This window comes from Moschus berezovskii, chromosome 18 (assembly GCF_049115385.1).
Source record: "Moschus berezovskii isolate FMDL1 chromosome 18, NW_MosBer_1.0, whole genome shotgun sequence".
NCBI lineage: Eukaryota > Metazoa > Chordata > Mammalia > Artiodactyla > Moschidae > Moschus > Moschus berezovskii.
In genome coordinates this window covers 45,400,635-45,412,716 of record NC_142477.1, presented here as the reverse complement: position 1 = coordinate 45,412,716, position 12,082 = coordinate 45,400,635, and the positions used below count along the sequence as shown (strand labels likewise).

General features: G+C 47.6%; 1 pseudogene; it reads right to left on the bottom strand.

Moving 5' to 3' along the window:
* Positions 1–10,138: 10,138 nt before the first annotated feature.
* LOC129553289 (large ribosomal subunit protein eL20 pseudogene) lies at positions 10,139–10,672 on the bottom strand (annotated as a pseudogene).
* Positions 10,673–12,082: the final 1,410 nt, after the last annotated feature.

Here is a 12,082-nt window from a genome sequence, read left to right as displayed (position 1 = left end):
GAGGAACCACTTTGATTTACGTCTGCATTTTTAAAATATTGAATTACCTGGTGAGTCACAAAGTACCTTTGTAATTAAAATGAACTGACATAATTTTAGCTAAATGCAAAAAAACCTTGGGAGTCTAGTAAGTGTTTGTAGTATTAGAGTAGGCAAATGAAGATATAGTTTTTTTTTTTTTTGAAGTACAATCTTTAATATCTCAGACCTTTTTTACTACATTCAAAGGAATCTTTAGTAAAGGAGCCTTTAGTAGCTGAAAACCCCAAATTAAGGCTCACTGGTTTAGATCACTTTTCTATTGCTTAGAAGTCTTTCTGGGTCATTTGGTGCCAATCAAGTCTGCTGCTGCTGCTGCTAAGTCACTTCAGTCATGTCCGACTCTGTGTGACCCCATAGATGGAAGCCCACCAGACTCCCTCGTCCCTGGGATTCTCCAGGCAAGAACACTGCAGTGGGTTGCCATTTCCATCTCCAATGTGTGAAAGTGAAAGTGAAGTCGCTCAGTTGTGTCCGACCTTAGCGACCCCACGGACTGCAGCCTACCGGGCTCCTCCATCCATGGGATTTTCTAGGCAAGAGTACTGGAGTGGCTTGCCATTGCCTTCTCCAGCCAATCAAGTCTGGTAATCCAAAATTATCTCCAATGCCTGACTCTCAGGTAACCTAAGATCATAAAGTAGTCTCAGAGATAGAGCCCTAACCACTGGGAGATGAGTTCATAGCTAAGTCCACACCAGAGGTAACTCTCTACTGGCAGATTGTGCAGAGAAAATGTTTGATAAGCGTTTTTAGATTGAAGTGCCCCTTTGTGAGGTCAAAGTTGGCCTGTCTGCTGCTCCTGCCTGTGCTGGGGTCTGATCAAAAGCTGGCAGTAGATCATATGGAAGCTTTGCTTTAGGCTCAAGACAGAGAAATTTTAGTCTTTTTGCTTTCCACTCTCTCTTCCCCCAGGCCAGCCCCTGCCTTCCCACACTCCCACCCCTGCCTCTGGCCTCTTCATGCACACACCACACACACACACACACACACACACACACAGACACACACACACACACACACACACACACACGTGGTCTTTCTCCAGTAGAGGGAGGTAGGACATCAGGAGAGCCCCAGATGCAGTCCTTCTCAGCTTCTCTCTCTCTCTCTCACACACACGCATGCACACACACTTGTGCTTTGTTCATCGGAGCAGGAATAGACCCAAGGGCATTGTTTACTGAGCCCACATGTATTGCATGAAGTGCTTTCTCATTTTTTGACATTTAATGATTCCAGGTGTGGGTTACACCTTGAGAAAAGCTAAATATTAGACATGTTCCCTGTCCAATTTTTTCTTATTGAAAGGGCTAAATGTTGAATTCACAACTTTTAGGGTGAAGTCAAGTTATCTTTTTCTAATCGAACACTCAGATTTTTAAGTAATTGACTATGGTCCTTAAAATTTGAGGTTTTTTTTTTCCCCCCTTCCAATCCTTTTTTTTTTTTTTTCCAATCCTCTTTTAAAAAAATACCCATAAGAACTTTCCTTTTGCATTTTGGGTAGTTAAATTTAAGACAGTAATTTAGAAAACATGTGAGTGTATCTTGGTCAATAGGGCAGCAGCTGGAATTCCAGTGTAAAGCCTGTCAGTGGGGCAGAGACCATCTTTCAGCAGCTGCTGTAGTTTTGTTAGCTCTCTGGCTGTTGACAAAGAATCAGTTGCTGTCATTTGATATTGAATAATTTTCAGGGTTAGTTTTCTTCTGCTCATCTCTCATATTTTATAAAGTTTGGAGTCACTGTATGGGGATTATTAGACCCTTGTCATTCCCAGTGAGGATGCTGAGGTCTCAGGGGTTCTGCTTCCATCCCAAGGGCAGCTCTGCTGTGCTGTGCCTGTCACTTTCTTCCTACTGCCCCCGAGTGCCCTGTGTTCCAAGGTCAGATGCTTGAGAAAGAACATGATGAAACAGCCAAGAGGAACTTAGAGGTCAGAGCTCTCTGTTCTCCTCTGGCTTGGATCCACCTCCTCCATGGGACCTTAAGTTTGGCAGGCCTCAGAATTAGCAAAGACGTGAGGCTAACTGACCTTGGCCTTCTCATCAGAAGAGTCCTCTTTCCTCCGGTTCCTGAACCCTCCAGCTTTCTCTAGAAATCTGAAGTTCAATGACTGAACCACGACGTAATTAATGATAGCAGTAAGCAACATGGAGTACCTCCAGTGTTGGGGGCACACTCGAGCTATAATTAGATACTCTATTTACTCCTCAGGGAAACCTGTGAAGATTATTATGCTAATTTATTGGTGATGAGGCTGAGTTTCTGTGAGGCTCAGCTGCTGGTCTAAGATCATTCATCGATTAAAGTCTGGATTTGATTCCAGACTTTGAAGTGTGTTCCCTGCAGGACACTGTGAGAATGGTCACCTTCCTTGGGGATTGCAGAACAAGTACTTGCACCCGGCATATGGAATCCATTAAGATACTGTGTTCCATCCAGGCTGTGCCATCACATGGATGTGTGACAGGGAATGTCTCCTAAGAACACCAGCATCCTCCTCTACGAGGTGAAGGTTTCAGCCACATCTCGGGCCCCTGCTGTGCCAACGGTCCCCCGAATCTAGTCACAGGGAGGAAGGAGGCATTGCATCCGTAAGCTCCCAGGAGAGGGGAAGGTTAAGTAGTGGAGGGGGAGGCTGATCAGGACTTCTTGCAGTTGTGGAGGCATGGGTGCAGGCTGGACTCTGATAACCCGCACGTGTGGCTGAACGATGTGCCTGAGGCAGACTGGGGCAAGTCTGACCGCCTCTGCAGTTGTCCTTCGGGCTCTAGTTGGTGGAGTGAAAGCTGGACGCCCTGTTCTGAGGGCCATCGTCTTCCCTCACCATGACCTTCTCCTCTTTAGCCCACCTGGCCTTGAGATGAGGTCCCCGCAGCCTTCAGTAACCTTCACGTGGGAGTCAGCAATGCCAGGGGCAAGGTATAGGTGGGGAAGGAAGGAAACAAACAACTGGGCTCTGGGCTCCACCCAAATGGATTCCTCTCTTTGCCATTGGGAGCCAGAGCCTTCCGCTCCGTGGAGCCTCATGTTCCTGTGCTAACTAGACCCTCTTCTCACCCTTCCCAGTGCTCCTTGTCACCCGAACTTCTCCAGAGCAGTGCAGCGGGCCTGCCTGTACCTAAGCTCCCTGCATCCATCTGTACAACTCGCCCAGAAGAACGTTTTCCTAAAGTCTGTGTCCCCTGCCTGTGAGCTTCTCTGAGCACCCAAATAACAGCAAAAACTGTGACTGAACCAGATTCCTTTGCCTGATGTGCAGCAAGCCAAATGCTGAGATCCTGAGGTTTGCGGCCGGGAAAGGGTTTACTCACGAGACAGTCAAGTGGGAAAATGGAAAAACAAATCTCAAAACCCCTTGCTGAAGGCGAGGAGCTCAGGATATCTATGGGATAAAGCTGAGCCCTGGGGAGTGTGGGGGAAGGTGATGGGAAACAAGAAAAGGTGAGACAATCATTGTCCTGCCCAGCTGAAACTAATCAAAGCCTTTCCCTGGGCTACAAGTTCAGAAAATGGTGATAGTAGCACCTTCTGATGGAGAAGGCAATGGCACCCCACTCCAGTACTCTTGCCTGGAAAATCCCATGGATGGAGGAGCCTGGAAGGCTGCAGTCCGTGGGGTCACTGAGGGTCTGACACAACTGAGCGACTTCACTTTCACTTTTCACTTTCATGCATTGGAGAAGGAAATGGCAACCCACTCCAGTGTTCTTGCCTGGAGAATCCCAGGGACAGGGGAGCCTGGTGGGCTGCCGTCTATGAGGTCGCACAGAGTCGGACATGACTGAAGTGACTTAGCAGCAGCAGCAGCACCTTCTGAGGGTGAATTCTGAACCCTCTGATGTCAAAATGTCATGGAACGGACACACAAATAGCCAGTTGAAGGGTTGGTGATCTTAACCAGTCCTGACCAGCTCAAACTAGATACAGCTGACTCAAAATTTCCTGAAAAACAACTTGGCAAACAAGTAGGCTACGTGACACTTGGAGGAGTTTTGTGTTTTTTTTTTGCAAGATTTTCCTAGCCACAGTTAAAGCAAGCTTGATCAGTGAAGGTAGGTTACAGGTTTAATGGATTGTGGCTGATAATTACGTTCTGTTTCAAAGCTGCTATTTGTTGAAGGTCTGTTAACGTCCCAGGCATTTTAATAGCAGCCTTAGGTAGTTTATCTAACTTGATTTATTCCTCACCACCCTGTGAGTCAGCTAGTATTACCCCATTTGCTTTTGAGAAAATTGTTGTTGAGAGTTTGAGCTGCGCAGTTACCCAGCTAGTGAAAGGCAGAGCCCATAGTCCTATCAGCTTTCCTGATTGAAAAACTTTGCTTTCCCAAGGCTATTTATCATGACTGTGCTTTCTTAACTAAAAGTTAAAGTGTGCATCCTTTTTTTAATCAATATTTTTTTAAATCAAAGTATACTTGATTTACACTGTTTTGTTAACTTCTGTTGTACAGCTGCTGCTTAAGTTGCTTCAGTCGTGTCCGACTCTGTGAGACCCCATAGACGGCAGCCCACCAGGCTCCCCCGTCCCTGGGATTCTCCAGGCAAGAACACTGGAGTGGGTTGCCATTTCCTTCTCCAATGCATGAAAGTGAAAAGTGAAAGTGAAGTTGCTCAGTCGTATCCGACTCTGCTGTACAGCAAAGTGATTCAATTATACATATATGTACATTGTTTTTAATATTCTTTTCCATTATGATTTATCATAGGATGTTAAATATAGTTCCCTGTGCTATACAATAGGACCTTGTTGTTTATCCAGTCAGTATATAAAAACTTACATCTGCTAACCCCAGCCTCCTACTCCATTCCTTCCTCAGTGTCCTCTCCCTGGGCAACCACCAGTCTGTTCTGTGTGTCTGTTTCACAGGTTCATTTGAAAACATGCCTTCTGATCAGATGTAGTGTGCAGTGGGGCCTCTAATAGAACATCTAAGGTCACAATTGTCTCAAATGAACTGGGACTATGTTGGCATCATATTTCACAACTGCCTCTTGTTCCATCTCCCACACGCCCCAAGTTGGAGGATGAGTATCAGCTAGCCATTAGGAAGGAAGGGACATGATGAAATAAGACATCCCAGTCAGGCTGCTGTGTTGGCTGAGTTGTGTTTTGTTTTCTCTGTGGGTGAACAGGGAAGGGCCTCAAATCACGGAGTAGCTTGAGAGATTTCCTGTGTTTCCTGTAACTGTTTTTAGGGTGATGTTAGCATGTCAGTGCATGCTAAGGCACTTCAGTCATGTCCGACTCTTAGTGACCTCATGAACTGTGGCCCCACCACGCTCCTCTGTCCATGGGATTCTCCAGGCAAGAATACTGGAGTAGGTTGCCGTGCCCTCCTCCAGGGGATCTTCCCAACCCAGGGATGGAACCCCATCTCTTAACGTCTCCTGCATTGGCAGGCATGTTCTTTACCGCTGGTGCCACCTGGGAAACCTGAATGTTAGCATATGCTATTGCTAATTTGACAAGCATTCTTTTTCTCTTGAGCGAGGCACCAAAAGCCCCAGTTTTCCAGCAGATTCAAAGCCCATCTCTGTCTGCACTCTTGCCAGTGCAGTACTGTGTCTGTTAACTTCATTCTTCCCTTTAGTAACAGACTTTGTAAAGGAAGGTGATTAACACAAAAGAAAGTGTGATGGGGTTTCTGGCTGGGAGGGTTTTCCGATTCCTCTGAAATCACACACCAGATAGCCTCCTCCTGCTCCAGGAGTGAGTAAAGTGAGTCCTGGGCTTAAGGAGAGCCCTCCAGGTCGGGAGGAGATAACAGACCCAGGAATGCTCGCATCTCCCCACCCCCACCCAGCTCTCTTTTGGATTATACCTGAGGGAGGCGGCCCAGGCCCTGAGGGGTCTTAAAGTACCAGCTTGATGGGCTGCCCACTGAGACTGCCTTCCCTGGATGGATGCCTGGTTTCTTACTGCCGCAGACTGAGATCCGTGCCCCTCTGCTTCCTGTGCTCAACTCTGACCGCTCGGCTCCTCCTTCTCCCCTGTGGCCTGAGAAAGCGGATACGGGAAAAGGCAGGGTGATGTCCTGGAGGAGCCAGAAGCTCTGCAGTTCTCACTGGGGTAGGGAGGGGGTATTCTGAGGGTAGATTCTGGATCTTCAATATTTGGGAATCTGAGGGTAGAAGAAAGGGTGTGGAAGAAAAGAAGACATCTGCCAGACGTATAGGATCTAGGAAAAGAGGTCACAGCACTGCAGTCAGGGGACCCGTGTCCCAGGCCTGGTGAAGAGGGTGACACCAGCCCACAAGGGTGCCTTCAAGTCAGTTGAAAGACTTTCAATTTTAATGTTATACCAAGGTACTGACTTTAGATTTGTTAGTCTTCCACTGCATGAAACACTTTACTTTTCTCAGTCATTTTTGCTGTTTATTCATTTCTGAGCACCTTTTAATATGGGTGAGAGAAAGGATGTGAACACACTGCAGCCCCCACAGGGCAGGTATATTTACTCCTAATAAACCACTGAGACCAAGCTCCTGGTGGGCATGGGCAACCTGCCTTTGGTCAAGTCTCTGAGGCTGGGTTTCCTCCTAGGAAAGTGTGGGAGAAAATACCTGCCTTGTTTTTCATATACGGCCGTTGTGAGGATTCAGTGGGCTAATAGATTATTCATTTATGTTTTTCTCAACAGATATTTATCAAAAGCCTACTCTGTGCCCACCCTCCTCCATACTTTGGGGGTTCTCAGTAAACCAGATAGACAAGAACCCTAATGTCAAACCATTTACATTCCATAATACATCCATGGTTTTCAATTGTTTTTAAATTAAAAATTAAGTTATTTGTTATTATCTTACCTGCAAATCCAATATGTAAAATAAGTAGGAAGGAAATAAGATCAGGGATTAAAGTTCTGCCTGTTTCTCTCAGCCCCAGTTTCCCCAGTGGACTTTGGGAACACTGTTTGGAGTGCTTTTAGAAATTTCTTCACATTCACTTAGCGTGTGAGAACTCACTGACTCCCGACTTTGCAAATAGTGTATGAGTAGGGCCACCCAGACCACCTACGCTGGTAAGACTAGCAGCGGAGGAGCCTTCACCCTGGGCCTGCAGAGTAAAAGGAGGGAGTAATCATTTTTAGTGAGAGCCACAACCAAAGGAGAAGCTGCTTGCGTGGCTTCAGCAGAGGGACGCACCTGCTGCCAGGCCAAAGCCGGGCTGGAAGGGGCTCTGATCTCTGCTCCTCCCCTTCCCTTCTTCCCTCCCATTTCCTGCCAGTGTACTCCAGGGGTGGAATCCATCCAGAAGCCGGAGGCAAGGAACCCCTCCTGGTGCAGGCACAGAGCAAGGCGGGGATGGGTGTGGAGTTGACCTGTCACCCCTGACATGCCCTGCGCTGTGCCAGGCACCCTGCGAGGTGCTGCAGATACAAAATGGGTGAGCCACAGCCCTGTTCTAGAACACAAGTCAATAGTAACTCCAGGAGAGTGTGACGAAGACAAGCGCTGGCTTAGAATCATGTCCAGATGAAAATCAAATGACAGCTCAGAAACAATCTAGAAGTTGGAATCCTCACACGTAGTTCAGCTTCTATGCACCAGGAGCCTCTGGACCAAAAACCACATTGATAATTGATGCCTTCTTGTCTGTTTTTCTGACGGGGTCCTGCCAGGGAAATGCAGACCTTTGAACCTTCAAAATTCAGTGACCTGGTCTCCTTGTCAATAAAGACTGTTTTACTAATAGCACTAAAAGGTGTCGTCAACAACATAGTAGTAAGGAGTAGAGACAGACTCCCACGGCACCCCCACCCATGTGTCACACCAGCTCAAGATGTGTTTCTGTCATCTCAGAGGAGGCAAAACGGCTGCAACTGTGCAAAATATGATAAACCACGAAACTAAATAGTACCTGACATCTGCTTAAATAGTGAAACCTGAGCTACAGCTTTATGGGTTTGGCAAACATGCTGTGTGTGTGTATCATCCTGAACACTGAAGATGAAGATAAACTATGTGGACTGGCTGCTGCATTAGATGATTCCTTTCCCATCTCAGTTTGTCTCCATCAGGGAGTAGAAGTGGAGATGGGTGTGGCAGGACTCCTGTCACCTAAGCATTGGTGACCCCTCTCCTGCAGTGACTGGCTGAAGGCAGATCCCGAGAAGCCCCAGGGGTCTGCTGGTTCCCTGAGCCCCCTGAGGGAGCACCTGCTGACCAAGAGTGCACAAGAAATTTCATCCTAAATATTGTAGCTCAGTCTCAAATTGAAGTTCCACTGGGATTGTTAGGAAAAATGGAAATAAATTCTCAATCAGAGGGATGAAAAGAATTGGTTTTGGTCAGAGATTTGGTGATGTTTCTAAATGCCAGCAAACACGCGGCCTAAACATCTGAAAAAGACTCTGAGGTTCCGTGATTCTGATGTGATTTTTGGAAGAATTTCAAGCTTAAGTCATTTCATTAGCTGATCCTGAGTACCAGTTCTTTAAGGAAAAGGAAAAGGGACACATATTTTGGCAATATTCTTCCCGTGACTGAGCCCGCCTGAGCCTCTGGGAAGGTGGAGAGGTTTCAATGAATTTTGTGGGCTCCCTTTGCAAAGCAAAACCTGACAGAGGTGGAGATTGTGAATTCCTTTCTGAACAGCAATTGAGACCAAAAGAGCAGAAAGTTCACTTTGGAACACAGGCTGTTCTAGTTGATTTTGTTCTCGGGAGCTGCTATTTCCATTCGCCCGACTGAGCTTTTTAAATGTGCACAATAGAGAAGTGATCCAGCTGGGAGGGCTGGAGAGGAGCCCCAGACGTGACAACCGTGTACACGCTGTTCAGCAGACACACCAGCACAGCCAGGGACCTGAGGGGTGTCGCGGGCTTCTCGGGCTGATGACGGCTCTGCTTCACTTCTGTCCTGGCTGCCCCGTGTGAGGAAAGCTGTGGCTCCTCCTTGTCACCAGTGACTTGACAGGAATGAGGTGTTCCATGTTTCCGAGGAAAGAGTTCATGAACTTGAGGTTCATTAACAAGATACAAGTAACAAGATCCAGGCCCGTTGATTGTCTTTTCCGTGACTGTGTAAATGGTAGATTTTTTTTTTCTCTTTGAAAACTGGAGGTTTAAAGGGCCGGTTTTATTCATGGAAGGCTTCCTTGGTGGCTCAGATGGTAAAGAATCCTCCTGAAATGCAGAAGACCCGGGTTCAGTCCCTGGGTCGGGAAGGTCCCCTGGAGAAGGAAATGCCAACCCACTCTGGTATTCTTGCCTTGAGAATCCTATGGACAGAGGAGCCTGGGGGGCTTAGTCCATGGGGTTGCAAAGAGTCAGACACGACTGAGTCTAAGACTTTATTCATGGAAAACTGGCTGGAAGAATGCTTTTGGGGTTAAGTGCCAAAGCACAGCTTCCTTCTCTTTTTCCCCTTTGAATGGAGTTAACCCATTTCGCCACTGAGTATTGAAAAATAAGCCAGGGAAACTGCAGCTGGGCCTGGCAGAGAGGGAGGCAGGGAGCCCTGGCCCTGCGCGGGACAGGTGGGAAGCGGGTAGGGGTAGGGGGCAGGATGAGGAGGGGGAGAAGCCGGGCACCAGCAGCTTCCTGCTTCCAGTTTTCTTTATACAAAGAAGGAATCCCCTCCTCGTCTCCCTGTTTCTGTCCACATACACCCCCACCTTGATCCTGGGATGGATTCCCCTCCACCAACTATTCGTGTGTGCCTTAGGCAGGTTACATAACTTTCTGTGAAAGGGAAATCATGATAGTCTTTAGTCATTCTGAGGATTCCTGGAGACAGTCCATCAGAAGCTCTTAGAATTGTGGAGAAAACAGAGTTTCTTGGCAAATGCTGATAGACATCAGGGCTCCTCTTCCTGCTTCTGAGTCCTTCTGATTTCCCTCAGGCCTGACTTGAGGCTGAGTTGGGGCGGGGTGCCCTGGGTATAAGCAGTTAACTGGGGAAGTGGAGAAGAAGCATTTGTCCATAAAGTCCTCCTCACTTCTGGAAGCTGGTGAGAAGGTCAGTGACAACAGCTGACCCGGAGACCATAGTAAGCATTGAGGATTCAGTGATAAGGGGTCCTTGCTTCTTTTTTTTTTTTTTTTTGGTTTTCCCACTAAGTTTTATTTGGGCAGACCCGGGGACAGAGGGCAGGCACCTAAAAGAAGGTGTTGGGCCTCTTGGTGGTGAAGTGTGGCTTGTCCTGGCGATGGAGGATCCGGTGGGGCAGTGGGAACTTGATCTTGGAGTCGTGGAACTGCTTGACCGCTGGTCGGCGGCACTTGCTGCCTGCGATCTCCTCCACCTTCATGGTCTGGGTTGAGAGGGCCTGGGCTCCGTGCCAGGCACCCATGTCTCGGCAGCACTGGGTGAGGGCGCCAGCTGTGGTCAGGTCCTGGTACTCCCGGTACATGTTGTGGGTGCCGCTGCGGGAGTCAGTGTAGCCAGATGGTGAAGCTCTTCACCAGCAGGGGAGATTTCTCGAACGCCTGTCCACAGTAGAAGATTTCCCCCGAGGATTTCTTCATCTTCTTCAACTGAGACACAAAGTACCAGAAGTGGGACTCGGCAACAACATGATTAGATGCAAACATTCTCATGCGATAGAGGGGCGGCGTGCAGCGTTTGGGGGTCAGCAGGCAGCGCCCCACCACCTCGAAGCGTCCCTGAGGTCTTCATGGTGCTCTGTCCACGATCGCTGCCACCCTCGAAAAGGCCAGTGTGCGCTGTTGATTGTGCCACACAGAGGGAGTGCTGAGGCCCACAGATCTGTAGCAGGTGATGATATGTAAGAAAGAAGCCACCTTGATGCAGAGAGAAGTATGCATAATGAACAGTAATAGAAAGTGAGGGACTACCTATAGGTTAGGAGTAGCTCCAAATCTCAAGACTTGAGAAGACTCATTTGGGCTTGATCTGAGGCCATAGGGGCTTCCCAGGTGACACTAGTGGTAGAGAGCCCGCTTGCCAATGCAGGAGATGTGGGTTCGATCCCTGGGTGGGGAAAATCCCCTGGTGTAGGAAATGGCAACCCATTCCAGTGTTCTTGCCTGGGAAATTACATGGACCGAGGAGACTGGCGGGCTAGTCAGTGGGACTGCAAAGAGTCATACACGATGGAATGACTGAGCACTTGAGGCTGTAGAGATGACTTTATTTCCCCAGTAGAACTGGGAACTAAACACAGTGGAACAGGGAAGAGCAGCAGGCCTTTGTAGGGAGAGTTTTGAGATGGAAAGATCAGAGATCAGGCAGAAGTAATCATTGTTGTCATTTTCACCATCAATAGCAAATATTTGCTGAATCTCTGGACAATTTTATCTCATAAGCAACACCCAAGGACTTTGAAACCAGGCTGTTTACATGGAACAACCCTACTTGTATAGTGTGTTTACTGTAATTTTTCAGAACATAGTGAAAACTTCTATATTCTAAGTGACTGATTGAGGGGGTTTGCATGACAAATCCTTACTGAAGAGAAATGCATAGAGAAATAGGGTAAAGGTTACAATATTAATAATTAAAAATATTAAAAATGTTGCACTCCCCTCCCCCACCCCCGCACTGAAACATGAAATATGAAATGCTCCTTTAGCCTCTGTGGCAAAGACAGTGCAATGCATTCACCAAGCTGTATGACGTTCAGTTCCTGGGCAAACAAGAGCATTACATTCCCAGTGCTCTTTCATCTAGTTGGAACCATGAGGCTAGTTCTGGCCAGTTGAATATTAGTAGAAGTGATACAGCCACTAATGTTTCCTAGATCTCCAACTCTTCTTTTTCCTTTCCAGGAGGCAGATGGAAGGAGGCTGCTGCTGCTGCTGCTAAGTCACTTCAGTCGTGTCTGACTCTGTGCGATCCCATAGACTGCAGCCCACCAGGCTCCCCCGTCCCTGGGATTCTCCAGGCAAGAACACTGGAGTGGGTTGCCATTGCCTTCTCCAGAAAGAGACTAGATCCTGCCCAATCAATATCAGAATGTGAGTGGACCTGAAATAAAAGCAGCTATGGCTTGATGAAATTTTAGGGTTATTGGTTGTAGAAGCCAGTGTTAAGGACCCTGGATGGTACTGCCTCAGACAGCAAAAA